The 14,585-nt window shown below is 42.7% G+C and overlaps 2 long non-coding RNA genes across 2 annotated transcripts; one reads left to right on the forward strand and one right to left on the reverse strand.

Annotated features, from left to right (window-relative positions):
* Positions 1-5,809: 5,809 nt before the first annotated feature.
* Positions 5,810-9,451, reverse strand: LOC145424099 (uncharacterized). The gene is made up of 2 exons (XR_013905059.1): positions 8,725-9,451; positions 5,810-5,994 (listed from the first exon to the last, which is right to left on the reverse strand). It is a non-coding gene; the product is annotated as an uncharacterized LOC145424099 (long non-coding RNA).
* Positions 9,418-12,233, forward strand: LOC145424036 (uncharacterized). Its single transcript, XR_013904994.1, has 3 exons — positions 9,418-9,552; positions 11,441-11,503; positions 11,872-12,233. It is a non-coding gene; the product is annotated as an uncharacterized LOC145424036 (long non-coding RNA).
* The last annotated feature ends 2,352 nt before the right edge of the window (positions 12,234-14,585 follow it).

Below are 14,585 nucleotides of genomic sequence, written 5' to 3' on the forward strand. Positions count from 1 at the left end.
TCTCACACTGACTCCTGCTTGATTTTAGATTTGCTTTCAAATCCTCACACTTTCATATGAAGCACTAAATGGGCTCCAGACTGTTTATCTCAGCTTGGTTGGTTGTGCACCGTGCACAACACAGTGAAGCCACTAAAGGGCAGGAAGCTGACCACACAAGAAACAGAATCTTCACAGAGATGTGTCGACAATAATCCTCCCCCAGCACAGAGTGGCTGGAGAGGTGGTCAGGATCAAAGGAATGTCTTGATCCTACAGATTGAACTAAGACCTGTAAAATTTAAGAAACACATTCAACAATTAGACTCAACAGGGGCCATTAGGAAAGCCACAATGTTCACAGAGGGGCCATGCAGCTCACACTTGACTGTGACTCCTGACCAGGGCTGGACTGGGAGAAAAAATGGTCCCGGGCATTTTGACTGGAGACCGGCCCCCCAGGTATTAAAGGAAAAACCATAAAGCCTTTGAATGAAAACAAACGCTGTTGTGACAGTGATGGACGCTGTCTTGTTGGTATACATGCATCAGTCTAATAAACTTAAACCTGCACCATCCTCCCTGTCCTGGTATTCTAAACAGGAAGTAGACTGTTGGTCGAGTTAACCTCCTGAACATCTACAACACACGGTGGAAACCTGACATTAAGACAGAGACTAGAGGTGAGACATGATCATTGCTGATTACTGATGACAGATTTAGATATGTTTTCATAAACCTTTCATTTGCCACATCAATAAACAGCACGGCAGGGCAAAATATGTTTTCTAACATGGCAACCTTTAAAAAGTGAAAGGAGACAGAAAGACAGCTGAGAAAGAATCAAACGGACTTTTTGATGCATTTTACACACAGTACTGGTGCAGAATCTAGAAAATGTGGGAAACACTGGCATCATATGCAGTACTTACTTCTGAAGAAATTATGATGGGACCCTAAAAAATGACTATGTACAATAATGGATTTCTATACATTTTACATCAGATGAAAACGTTTGTTGTAAGATTCAGATAATTATTTATTAAAAGTGAGACATTTTAAATGAGAACAAGAAAGAAAAGTATGTCTTTGTGCCCCCCTCTCCCTGTTAATGCCCTGCCTGCCCCCCTGGCAACACTTTGCTAGACCCGCCCCTGCACAGTTACCAGCTGTCAGCTACACAAAAAGGATCCTGGTGTTATTTGTCTCTCAGAAACAGTTCATAACTTCAACTCATTTTTGTTTTGTCATGTTTTGTTCTTTACATTGTCTTTCTTCTATATAATTGTTAAACATTTAATAAATATGTCTACAAAAAGATTTTAAAAATCAGACATTTCACACAGACACCCAAATGATTTCTGACTGATGAAGGGGGCTGAAGGTGCCCTGCTCTTGCCCAGCTTCTGCTGCTCTCTCCCTGCTCACTGTCAGCAGCTGGCAGCCTCGGTCCTGCCTGAGACTCTTCATCTATCAGTGCCAAAGAATATGGGAAATAGCAACGCACAACATGCACATTACAAAACAAGCACATGAATCAGCATTACATTCATTAGTGAAGTGCTGACGTTCGTTCCTAAACTTTGGGCCTTAATTAACATCACTGTGAACTAATGTTTGCTTTCACAATTAACTCCAGAAAACCTGGAATCCACATATGAACATTATCTGTGCAAAGACTTATGCTCACGTCACACGAGCTGATAAGGAGAAGCCAAACCTGGAAGCCACGACTTTGTTGAGGGTGTTTTTTGCCAAGTTCTCTCCACAAATTCACATTTTCAAACTACTTCAACATCTCACTCTGTGTGTTCGTGTGTCTCTGAGCTTCGGTGCAGGATCATCATTAAAATGGTGGGAAAATTGCAACGACCACAGCACAATGGATCAAGTTACAAAAATTAAGCGATACTGACCAACGCACCACAACGACTGTGTCGCACGACACAGGATGTGATGTCACAACTGGTGCGAGACTTGCTGGCCTGCTCCTATGAGGGTTGTTTTCCAGGGAATATATTCAGTTTTAGCATTTATATTCACTGCTGACTGTAACTACGCTCAAACTGTTAATGCGATCTTATTTTAATAAACAACACCGTCATATGCAAAACTGGGGTGGCACTTGGGGTGGCAAGAGATCATTTTGGGGTGGCACTTGCCACCCCATGTCTTCAGGGGAGGATCTAGAAGGGTGGCATGCATGCCACCCTTCTAGATCCGCCCCTGAAGACATCACATGTTTGCAAAAGTGCTCTAATGTTTTCGGAGACAACCCCTTGGCTTCCGTACTTGCGCATCGCTGTTCCACTGATGTATTGTTGTTCTAGTTAGAGTATTGTTGTTAGCCTATAGCCTATCATTCAGCATCGCCTCACTCAAAACGCGCAATGGGTGCTTCGACTTACAAAAATGTTCCACTTACAAAAATGTTCGACTTACAAAAATGTTCCACTTACGAAAATGTTCGACTTACGAAAGACCCTCGGGAACGAATTAATTTGGTAAGTCGGGGTTCCACTGTACCTTACAGTGTAAACAAGTATGACTAGGTGTCTGTTGAGTCTCAAGTAAGTTGCCTGCAATGATATTTAAAGTCCAGCAGGTGTCAGTATGGAGCAAAACAGCAACACTGTGTCGACACAGTATCGGTACAGTTTGGGGAATGTGCTGAAACGCTTCACGAAGCCTCATCTACCCATCACTAAACAAAACTAACCTCAAACCTGAAATCCTTAGAAAGATATGCAGGGAGACATGAAGTAGACGACACAGACGAACCAGCGACGAACACGAGACAACACACACTATAAATACACAGAGGGGAAACTACACACAGGAGGGAGGCACGGCCGATTCTGATTGACAAGACGAGACAGGGGAAACGCAAACTGAACACTCTGGCATAAGACACAGACCTTCACAATAAAACAGGAAATGCAGAAGGAAGCCACATAACAAACCCTAAAACTAGAACTCAGGAAACACTAAAAAACTAAGGAACCATGAGAAGAAACCAAAACTCAAAAAACACTGGGCCACCCACCCAGGACCATAACACTTCAGATCTGAGCAAGCACGCTGCCATGGGAACGTGACATTGACAGAGAAACCCCCGGATCCTCCCCCTGACATGACCGCTGTGGGCAGACCTCCACCCGCCCCACTCCGGAGTGGAAACACAAAACATTATTTTATTTCATGTGCTGGAATATACAGGAAATGGGTTTAAATGTTCTTCCCTGGAAGATTGTTCAACTTGAAAACAGCCAACATCATTATCAACACCTCTCACTGTAAACTCAAACCATAAAACCCTTAAGGATCCACGGCCTTATGGTTCTTTAAACTGATGATCTTAAACATGTGAGCTCATCAGAACTGAAAATGAAGACAACCAGTTGGCTCAATTCTACCGAGTGCAGCTACATTTCAAGCTTAAATACATTTCTCCTGTAACTGTGTTTTCTTGGCCTCCATCAATGAAATACTGCACAGTTTATATTTAATAAATATGCAAACATTTTAAAAAGAAAACATGTTTAAGATAGTGTAAGTACTGTTGAATATGTTAATGGCAGGTTTGATGAAATTACAAACGTGGTCAGTCTGATGTATGATCTGATGCAAACTGCAGTTCTGTTAAATACTGTGTTGACATGTTGATGCGTCACAAAGATCAGGTCTGCTCCAAATGAAACTCTGCTGCAGTTACCAGTGTTTCCAGTTTAAACTTCCATGGAGACTGTGTGCTTGGCTGAAAACAGCAGCATCATTGAAACACGTCTGATTGTCATGAATATGATGTGAGAGCGAGCAGAGAGCTGATGCTGACTTCAGTAAAGAGCTCAGCTGTGACTGACTGTGTGGATTATATATGTTATACCTGGAAGTGTCTCTGCATGTCTGTGACTCTGGATTAATGTGATCCGTGAACAACTTTGTGACGTCTGCATGTTAGTGATGGTCTCACAGTAAAGTCTAGAGTATTACATGAAACACAACCTTATTGACGCCACTGATTTGTGTGTTGTTTCCCAGAACACGCGACTCTTAGCAAGACATTCTTGGAGATACACGTTTACCTCGTAAAGTCTGGTTAGCGTTGCTGAAAGGTTTTAATTCAACCCAAACGATGATGCTGAAATAAAAGTCCGAGACAAAACTGTTTGGTTCCAGTGTGTCCAAACTCTGATCTTGTGTTTCCTATATTAGAGCTGGAAAGCTGCTGAACACGTTTCCATGTTAGTTCCTGCAGCAGCCACTGAAACAGCATTTCTACAGTCCAGCACTGATTCAGCTCATAACAAGGTTCAGGTTGGTTCCTGCTGTAGACTCTAATAAAAAATGACTATCTATTACAAACCAGACAATTTTTCTTGGATTGACGTTTTGTAAATGTCCACAGCAGTAGGTGGAGGAGGAGGTGGGGCCCTCAGGCAGCAGACTCTCTTTGTAGAACCAGGAAACCAATCAGAAGGAACTCGGGTTAAAGAGAGCCAGGAGGATTCAAATGCAATGATATCCTGCTCAGCTACAGCTGACGGTCAGTGAGAAACAGCAGCTCATTAAAAGTTTTTAAATTACTGACAGACGGAGCAGCTGCTATGTAAAAGTGCAGGTTAGATATTTGGAGCCATCACTGAAATCCTCGATCAGCTCTGCTTTTGACCCCACATCTAAAAATGTCAAAGGACAGTTGGTTTGTAGACGTCAGGCTCTGAGGTTTACCAAGAGAGTCTAACAGGAAGCCCAACAGTGCACGTCAGAACTTCTCTGACACTGTTATACCAGAAATGTCCTTACCTGGTTGGCAAACCCACCAACCTGACACACCTGAAGTCTTTGGCACAAGTCGTGTTGACTATGTTCACTCAGGTGCTTGGTCTTCAGACCATGTTGTGATTGATGAACCTGACTTGACTCCTACCAAGACTGACTCAGATCTCACTGCACCACAGCCAGTAAGGTGGAGGCGCTCTGACAGAGAAAGACATCCACCTGAGAAGTTTCCTTATGAGGAAGTAGGAGAGCCGCTGACCTTAGCTATTAGCTCCTTTTCTCAAACCTCAGCTGTTGCATTCTCCACAACTGTTACTCCACCACGTCCACGTTGGTCAACGATGCATGAAGGGACTCGCCCGGTGGCGCCAGTGTCCGGCAGCCTGGCCTCTGTCAGTGCGCCCCAGGGCAGCCGTGGCTACAATATAGCTGCCATTGCCAGTGTGTGAATGTGTGTGTGAATGGGTGGATGACTGAATGTAGAGTAAAGCGCTATACAAATGCAGGCCATTTACCATTTAAGTCGTGTGGAAATGTGGAGAGTCTGTGAGCTGCATTCACAAACAGGTTGGATCACTCTGAATGACAATGATTAGAGGAGGGTCTTCCATCAGTACCAAGCTCTGCTGATTTTCATTAATAAAACTTAAACCTGCTCAGTGAAAAACAGAGTGAAATCAGACAAGACTGAGTCCACTTTTAACTTTGTTTCGTCAGATTTAACAGGAACTCATCTGAAGATCAGCCTCCTCCCTGTACGGGGAAAATTCCTATCAAGTCTCCACCTGTCCTGCTTCAGGTGAAGCCCCGCCTCCTTCCAGGAATCACCTGTGTGTCTGTGTTTAGTGTGCAGCTGTGCAGCTTGTTGTTGGTGTGTGAAGAAGCTGTAAGTTTGCTCTGTTTCCTCCTTTAACAGTTTGTCTTTAGGAACTTTATGAGCAGATCAGGAAGTGAGACGTTTGTATTTACATAAAATAAAACCAATGAGATGATTTGATGATTGGCTGAATCCACTCTGGTTATCAGTCAGTAACTCTGCACTCAAACATTTGTCTTTGATAAACAGTTTAAAACGATCTGAATGAAACTTTGGATCCAACATCACTGGTGGAACAATGATCGTCCCTTTAACTGGAAACAGATGAAACCAGTTTGTTCTTCAGAAGCCGACATTCAGGTTTTACTGAGTGACGTCAAAACAACATGAAGCTGCTCCAGCTCAGTTCAGGGTCACTGCAAACAGAGATAATCAGAAGTAAATACAGACTCTCTCACACACCATCAATATTTAAGGATGTTTTCACTGCGGTTTAAATCCTACATATACTTGATGTTGATGCAGGAGTAAAGCCTCTCAGAATCAAACACATTTAAGCCTCTGTGACTCAGGACTGTGTGAAGTGCACAATCGAACACTTTTTAATCTGTTTCAAGTTAAACACAATGAAGTGTTCAAAGGAAAAACATGTTACTATGTGAATCCTGCTTGATGGACCAGAGCAGAGCCTCCCTCTGTGCTCTGTTCATCACTCTGTCAGTCTGAGTTATTCATGAAGCACAAGCAGCTGATGATAAGCTGGTTAATGTTGGCACACACACACACTGTGACACTGTCAGACATGAGGAAGTGTGCAGGTAAACTCTGCTCAGAAATGACAATGAGGAGGTACACAGACTGATGGAGCTCATAGAGTGAGACGTTTATTTTACATGAAGTAAACCTGATGTATGATCTGATCTGTGGATCAAACTGATGTGTTTAATAACCTGTTGTTTAGGGCTGGGCGATATGGCCTCAAATCCATATCACGATATATTCTTCTGTATAACATATTTTCCACACTTAAAATCCTTTAATTTCCTCAAAAATCGAGAGTGTGCCTTATGTATGAATTCTGGTTGTGCTTACTGACCTCGAACCGATTTTGGCTGCAGAAATCTGTTAAAAATGTTTTAGTACAACTTTGGTAAGCAGCACTGCTTGATGGATCGTCAGAGCATTACGGCTGCCGTAGGGAGGAGCTTCACGGAGTAATCTGGGTCCAAAACTCCGACAGCTTCAGGTACCAAAGTCAAACGAACACAAAGAGTTAAAAATGGTCTAAATTCTTTCATCTTTAATTAAATCATCAGCGTTGCTGCTTTACCAGGTGTAACAATTAAGTTTAACATCCAGGTAGGGCTGCTCAATTAATCGAATTTTAATCTCGATTACGATCTGGGCTTTCAACGATCATTAAAAATGACTGAGCCGATTATTAGCCCCTCCCTCGTGCTTTACTCTCGCGCTGCTCCGTGTGGCAAATCGAGCGCACCTCTCTGCATTTCGAACACGTGTCACAACAATTAAGAGCAGCGGCCTCCAACCTTTTTTGCGCCACGGACCAGTTTATGCCGGACAATATTTTCACGGACCGGCCTTTAAGGTGTCGCGGATAAATACAACAAAATAAAACTAGTGCCGGTACCGAAAAAAAGATTTATTCATAACACACGTGAAAAGACCCAGGAAAACCAAGTCAACGATAAAAACGATAACAAAATAACGTGGAAAACCGATAAAAACCCTGAAAACTATACATTTCACACCTGAGCCTCAACTCTCGCGGCCCGGTACCAAACGACTCACCGACCGGGACCGGTCCGAGGCCCGGGGGTTGGGGACCGCTGATTAAGAGGACCCGAGGGAAGCTTGGAAAGCTAAACAGAAGTTATTTGGAGAGGAGAGTGACTGCTGTTGGTTGAAAAGAGGTAAAAAAACTTCAGTGGTTTGGAAACATGGGTTCAGTCAGACGTGGATCAAGTAGACTGTGTGTAAACTTTGCTACGGTGTCATAGCTGCACCACAGAGCAACACTGCAAAGTTCACTAAACATAGATGTTTACATTTTTCATTTATTTTTTACATTGCAAACATTTGCACTGTTATCAGTATTTGCACACTATTTAATATTATTTTTTGACAACCTTTAAAGTCATTATTCAACACATTGTTATTGTTAAATAAATATTGTCAAATAATCGAGATCTCAATTTCAATGAAAATAACCGTGATTATCATTTTTGCCATAATCGAGCAGCCCTACATCCAGGCATCCATGAAAACAGAATTTATTCAATTTAACGGAGTTAGAAGTTAACAGGAAGTTAGCTCGCTAGTTTCCACCTAAACATTTCATAGCATATTCTGACTGAGAGATTTTTGAAACTAATTCAAACGTACAGCTCTGCTATCACTTCCAACATAAATGAAGACTAAACAGCAGTGGCGTTTGTAGGGTTACTGAAGTTGGACTACCTGGTATATAATGTTGTGCTACATGATTGCTAGCGACACAGCTATGTTAGCATAACATTAGCACAGTGAAGCTGGAGGATGAAGCCAACTTTTTGGCTTTCGCCATATTTCAATAGTGCTTCATCTCTTTGTTATGACTGTCGCCCGCCATAATTGCAGATGATAATTGTTGTAGCTGCTGCGATGCTTTCGACCAAAACAGGCGCAGCTTGATGACATCATCAACATGCGGTATAGTCACAATCTCTATCGTTGGCCAAATTTATATCATTTCTATCGTATATCGTTTCTATGGCCCACCCCTACTGTTGTTACTGTTGATCAGCTGAGATCAGCTGTGCTACAAACTGGAACTCTGCTGAACTGGATTTACTCGTTTCGTGAACTTTTAAGAACGAATGCTTCCTTGGCTGAAAGCAGTGAACGTAATTAAAAAAACAGCTTTACTTGCACATAAATCTGTCAGTAAAGTCTGGATAATAAATTCTGGTGGTGTTATAGGTTCTCTTGGTCAGCTTGGTGTTGGTTTGGCTCCTGCATAAAACAGTTTGCTCTCATATTTGACACTGACAGGAACAAAGAGTAAAAAACACGACAACCAAACTAAAAAAGAGAGACGAGTTAAAGCAGAAGATATTTTGTGTGTCAGAACATGTGATCCTCACCAAGAGAGAAAAGCTCTGATTATTGTTGCTGAACTGTGATGGTGAACAGTCTCCTCTGTTGATCCCAGTGTGACTGAAGTCCGTGTGATGAGTGAGGACTGAGCCTGTGTTGGTCGATCGTCTCTAAACAGGATGTGAAGCATCAGTTCAGTCGTATTAAAGCCCTGAATAAACAGTCCTTCTGGATCCACTGTCTGTGTTTGGCTCCTCATCTTCAAAGACTCAACACAAGATGTTGGTCACATCAACATAAAACACAGGATTTGCTGCAGATGTTGAAGTGTGTTCTCCATATGAGAGAAGCTGCTGATCGTGTTTGTATGTTAGCACCTGTAGGATCGATGAACAGCTCTGACTCAGTTCACTAACCAGGCTCAGGGGAATAACTGGGATATTTCCCCAACAGAGACGTCCTGCTGGGATCGTTTTCCTGCTCTAGACTCTGGTGTTTCTGCTCAAAAAAACAAGAAAATGAATTTCCATGAGCCTACAGATCGTGGACTTCTTTGAGAAACTTAAAGAAGACGCTTTTCTTTCCTTAGATTGAACTTAAACAAAGGATTTGAGGAGCAGAAAAGTTTTTAAAGAGAAATTAAACATATTAATAAATATTCTGTTTATTTTACGTTATTTAGGTGTTTAGGTTATTTTTCTGTTTTCTGTCACACGTCTGCTCTCGTGTCGTTATCAACAGTGTATCAATGCATTCCTGTGGGTGGAGACAGAAACACACACCCAAAAAGAGCTCAGAGCAAGAATAAAAGAGGAGGAGACAGGATCAGAGTGGGACAGTGGAGCTTGTTGTTGGTGTCTCTGTGTGAAGAAACTGTAAGTTTGCTTTGTTTCCTCCTTTAACAGTTTGTTTGTTTCTGTGATGTTTGGACCTGATGTCCTCCATCACACCGACACTCTCTCTCCCCTCTGTTCCATATGTGACAGAGGGGAGAGAGTCTCTCACTCAGAGAACCAAGGTTACAATGTAACCACACGTTCCGCTCTTGTGTTTGAATCCTCATGATTATAGATTATTGATTGGCTGGAATCAAACAGTTTGAAGAACATTTATTCGTGTGGCAGTTTCAGCTGCTGCTCACAAATCTGATAACAGGAACAAGTTAGTTCCACGAGGAAGACGTTCGTCTGGGCGCGTTGGCCTCGTCGGTCATGTGACCGTGTTACTGTTCGGGCTCAAACTGATACGAGTGGTTTAGCAGGTGTGACAGGACGATGCTGCACAGCCTCATTGTTCAGGTGTGAGTCAGACTCTGAGTCTTTATACAGTCCTGTTTAACAACATGTTGTTCCTGTTGATGTGTCACAGAGATCAGCTGTGCTAAACTCTGCTGCGTGCAGCTACTAGTTTCTCTAGTTTGGTGATGGAAACGTCGATGAGACTGTTTCCATCACCAAACATCACGAGGAACACCTCTGAGTCTGATTCTGACTCTGTGCATAAAACCACAAATATCCCTTCATGTCTGTTCATCTGATTCTGTAACGTGAGAAACTTTGATGTCTGAATTTTGAATCATTAATCATTAAAGTCCAGACTCGTAATTCTTAGAGGTTGGACTCAGCAGACGCTCCATAACACAACATCATCACAGTCCTTCAGTTATGATTTCATATGATTGCAGTTTTGAGTGTTACAGTGATGTGTTTTCATGTTGTTGCAGGTCTCTGAGTGTCTTTGAAACCTGTCAGTTAAAACGAAGATCTTTCACTTCATTTCCCTCAGTGCGTTTCAAGACCTGATTTTCTGATTTTCATGCGCTCACTTCCTGTGTTGTGACAAGTTAATTATCCTGAGCGCACACTGGGCAGGGAGACTCCGCCTCCATTAAAACAAACTAGATGTGGAAGTAGTGACGTTTTAGTTTAGTGCAGACGTGAGAGATGAGTGTCGTTACATTACTGTTCATTTTCTGTTACAGCGTTTATTGTCCACACGTGTGATCAGACAGGATTATTTCAACGATCTCATGTTTATTTTATCCTCCTGTAACTTTATGAAGAGCTAAACTGTCAGCACTAGTTAGTCCTTATAAGAACTGTTTGTGAGCTAAGAATCAACAATGACAAAGACTGTGAGTGTCATGCAGTGACTCCTCAGAATTAGGCTGATTTTTAAGTTTTGTGTCAATCAAAGCTAGAAGCTGGTGTAGCGTTGAGCTTTATTGTTGATTAATTAAAAAAATATATGTAAAAGAAAAAAGGACTAGATGTGTTTTCTGTCTTTAGAAAAAGGTAAAATTGGTTATATTTTGTTGGGCTAATTCTGACCAATCGTGACAGTCCAGAACTTTTCCCTGCTGCTGTATCCTGTAACAATCAGTGTTGGGACTAATGTGTTCGTAAATAACGCGTTAGGTGTGATGATAACGCCAACTGATTTTAGTTTTATGATTCCTGGCTCCCATCTATGAGGTTTCTCATGTTTGTAAAAGTTACCTCATCATCCTCAGAGTCATCCTCCTCAACTGGCTGCTACTTTATGAAAACCATGTGTAACACCTGCACATGTGTTTGAAAAAACAAACGCTTTGATTTTGACACCCCAAGAAAATCTTCCTAGATCTGCACGTGTTCAGAGTAAGAGCAGAATAAACAGCAGCAGAAGCTGATTGATGAACAGCTGAATGACATATCAGCTGTAGCTGCAGCATCTGCACAGAGTTTGATTGGCTAACGCTGATTTGTTTGTTTTTTTAAACAGGACAGCAGAGAGAGAGAGGAGGAGATGAAGAGTGCAGCAGATTGATGAGACAGTGAAGAAGAGGTGAGCATCTGACAGAGCAGAGCCAGTTTAAAGGAGCCTCACAAGCTCACACATGACAGCTTCATCAACATGGAGCTCTGAGTGTTTATTAAAGGATCATTGGACGCTCTGACACAGCTGACTGCAGCCTTTAGCTGTGAGCACACAGTGTCTCCATGAGCCTACAGATCGTGGACTTCTTTGAGAAACTTAAAGAAGACGCTTTTCTTTCCTTAGATTGAACTTAAACAAAGGATTTGAGGAGCAGAAAAGTTTTTAAAGAGAAATTAAACATATTAATAAATATTCTGATTATTTTACGTTATTTAGGTGTTTAGGTTATTTTTCTGTTTTCTGTCACACGTCTGCTCTCGAGTCGTTATCAACAGTGTATCAATGCATTCCTGTGGGTGGAGACAGAAACACACACCCAAAAAGAGCTCAGAGCAAGAATAAAAGAGGAGGAGACAGGATCAGAGTGGGACAGTGGAGCTTGTTGTTGGTGTCTCTGTGTGAAGAAACTGTAAGTTTGCTTTGTTTCCTCCTTTAACAGTTTGTTTGTTTCTGTGATGTTTGGACCTGATGTCCTCCATCACACCGACACTCTCTCTCCCCTCTGTTCCATATGTGACAGAGGGGAGAGAGTCTCTCACTCAGAGAACCAAGGTTACAATGTAACCACACGTTCCGCTCTTGTGTTTGAATCCTCATGATTATAGATTATTGATTGGCTGGAATCAAACAGTTTGAAGAACATTTATTCATGTGGTAGTTTCAGCTGCTGCTCACAAATCTGATAACAGGAACAAGTTAGTTCCACGAGGAAGACGTTCGTCTGGGCGCGTTGGCCTCGTCGGTCATGTGACCGTGTTACTGTTCGGGCTCAAACTGATACGAGTGGTTTAGCAGGTGTGACAGGACGATGCTGCACAGCCTCATTGTTCAGGTGTGAGTCAGACTCTGAGTCTTTATACAGTCCTGTTTAACAACATGTTGTTCCTGTTGATGTGTCACAGAGATCAGCTGTGCTAAACTCTGCTGCGTGCAGCTACTAGTTTCTCTAGTTTGGTGATGGAAACGTCGATGAGACTGTTTCCATCACCAAACATCACGAGGAACACCTCTGAGTCTGATTCTGACTCTGTGCATAAAACCACAAATATCCCTTCATGTCTGTTCATCTGATTCTGTAATGTGAGAAACTTTGATGTCTGAATTTTGTTCTATCATTAAAGGATGTTGGCTGCTGTGTTTGCACATGCTCAGTGTGACAGGATGTTGGCTGCTGTGTTTGCACATGCTCAGTGTGACAGGATGTTGGCTGCTGTGTTTGCACATGCTCAGTGTGACAGGATGTTGGCTGCTGTGCTTGCACATGCTCAGTTTGACAGGATGTTGGCTGCTCTGTTTGCACATGCTCAGTGTGACAGGATGTTGGCTGCTGTGTTTGCACATGCTCAGTGTGACAGGATGTTGGCTGCTGTGTTTGCACATGCTCAGTGTGACAGGATGTTGGCTGCTGTGTTTGCACATGCTCAGTGTGACAGGATGTTGGCTGCTGTGTTTGCACATGCTCAGTGTGACAGGATGTTGGCTGCTGTGTTTGCACATGCTCAGTGTGACAGGATGGTGGCTGCTGTGTTTGCACATGCTCAGTGTGACAGGATGGTGGCTGCTGTGCTTGCACATGCTCAGTTTGACAGGATGTTGGCTGCTGTGTTTGCACATGCTCAGTGTGACAGGATGTTGGCTGCTGTGTTTGCACATGCTCAGTGTGACAGGATGTTGGCTGCTGTGAAAGCTGAATGCTCTGTGGTTAGAAGTGATGTCACACATTAGGATAACTGTGCTCGCTCTCTGTCAGAGTAACAGAGAGCGAGCAATTTGACCACATGACCCTCAGTACACAGCATGATGTGCGCTGTAAACAGGAAGTAGAGGAGCAGGACTGAGGTAAACCTCTGAGGGATCAAACTGAGACTGAGCTCCAGATGTTTCCACATGTTTCTGCTCTGCGTGTGTTTGATGATTATTTCAGGTATAGATGATGGAATATGGCCAGTCTGATGTGAGCCTGCTTCTCTGACAGCTCCTCACCTCTCTGTGCTGCCCCCTGCTGGCTCTGATCATTACTGACTGAGTCCTTGCTGCCACTTTATTAGGTACAGCTTGCTAACACAGGCTCAGACCTGCTTTGCCTTCAGAGCTGAGCCTTAAATCTTCATGGCTCAGATTCAGCAAAGTGCTGGAAACATCCCTCAGAGTCATGTGATCAGTGACGTCTGCTTTCAGCACTGACAGATAGACAGGATATATAATAATAATAATCAAATGCTGATTTTTTTTCAGCCCTTTGTCTGAATGCTAATCCAGATGTGTGTGTTTGTAATGACAGTAAATAAATGTCAGACTTACAGCTCCTGCTTTACTGCATTAAAGTGATCAGATGAGTTCAGCACTTTGACATGGATGGTAGTGAAAGCAGGAAATGACAAATGTAGCACAGCAGCAGCGTTTAACAGAAACTCTGGGATGAACATCATTCATAGAACAGCTTCCAGCTTCTTTTGCTCGGCTACAGTTTGGATGGATTTGCATTTAAAGATGCAACAAGACTAAAATGGTTAGGGTCAGGAGGTCAAAGGTCAGAGCTCCTGTGGGTCTGAGGGCGGCCTCACGCTGGAGAAGGATGAAGGAGTCTGACCTGAGCCAGTGTTTGACATGAACACATCAGCACTGCTGTCAGTGAGCCTAACGACAGCCGTTAGCATCATTTCAGTGTTTCAGTCATAAAAACACTTCCTGTCTCTGTGGTGGTTACAGTGACATCATGCAGTTTGTGCTTTGACCTCCAGAGGGCGACAAATCAGCACAGACAGAGAGCTCCATTCAAACTTTGCTGCCATCAGGAATAATTCTTCAAATATAATCATCAGTGTTTGAGCAGTTATGATATCAGGGACAATCTAGACATGTGTGACAATACTGAACATGTCACATGACACACCTCAAACATCATGTGATCCACTCTCAGTCTGCACTTTCATTCATGACTTCAACAGGTTGAAATGAGCTTTGAAGAAACATTCAGTGAAATAAATCT

This window comes from Astatotilapia calliptera, chromosome 3, assembly GCF_964374335.1.
Source record: "Astatotilapia calliptera chromosome 3, fAstCal68.1, whole genome shotgun sequence".
Taxonomy (NCBI): Eukaryota; Metazoa; Chordata; class Actinopteri; order Cichliformes; family Cichlidae; genus Astatotilapia; species Astatotilapia calliptera.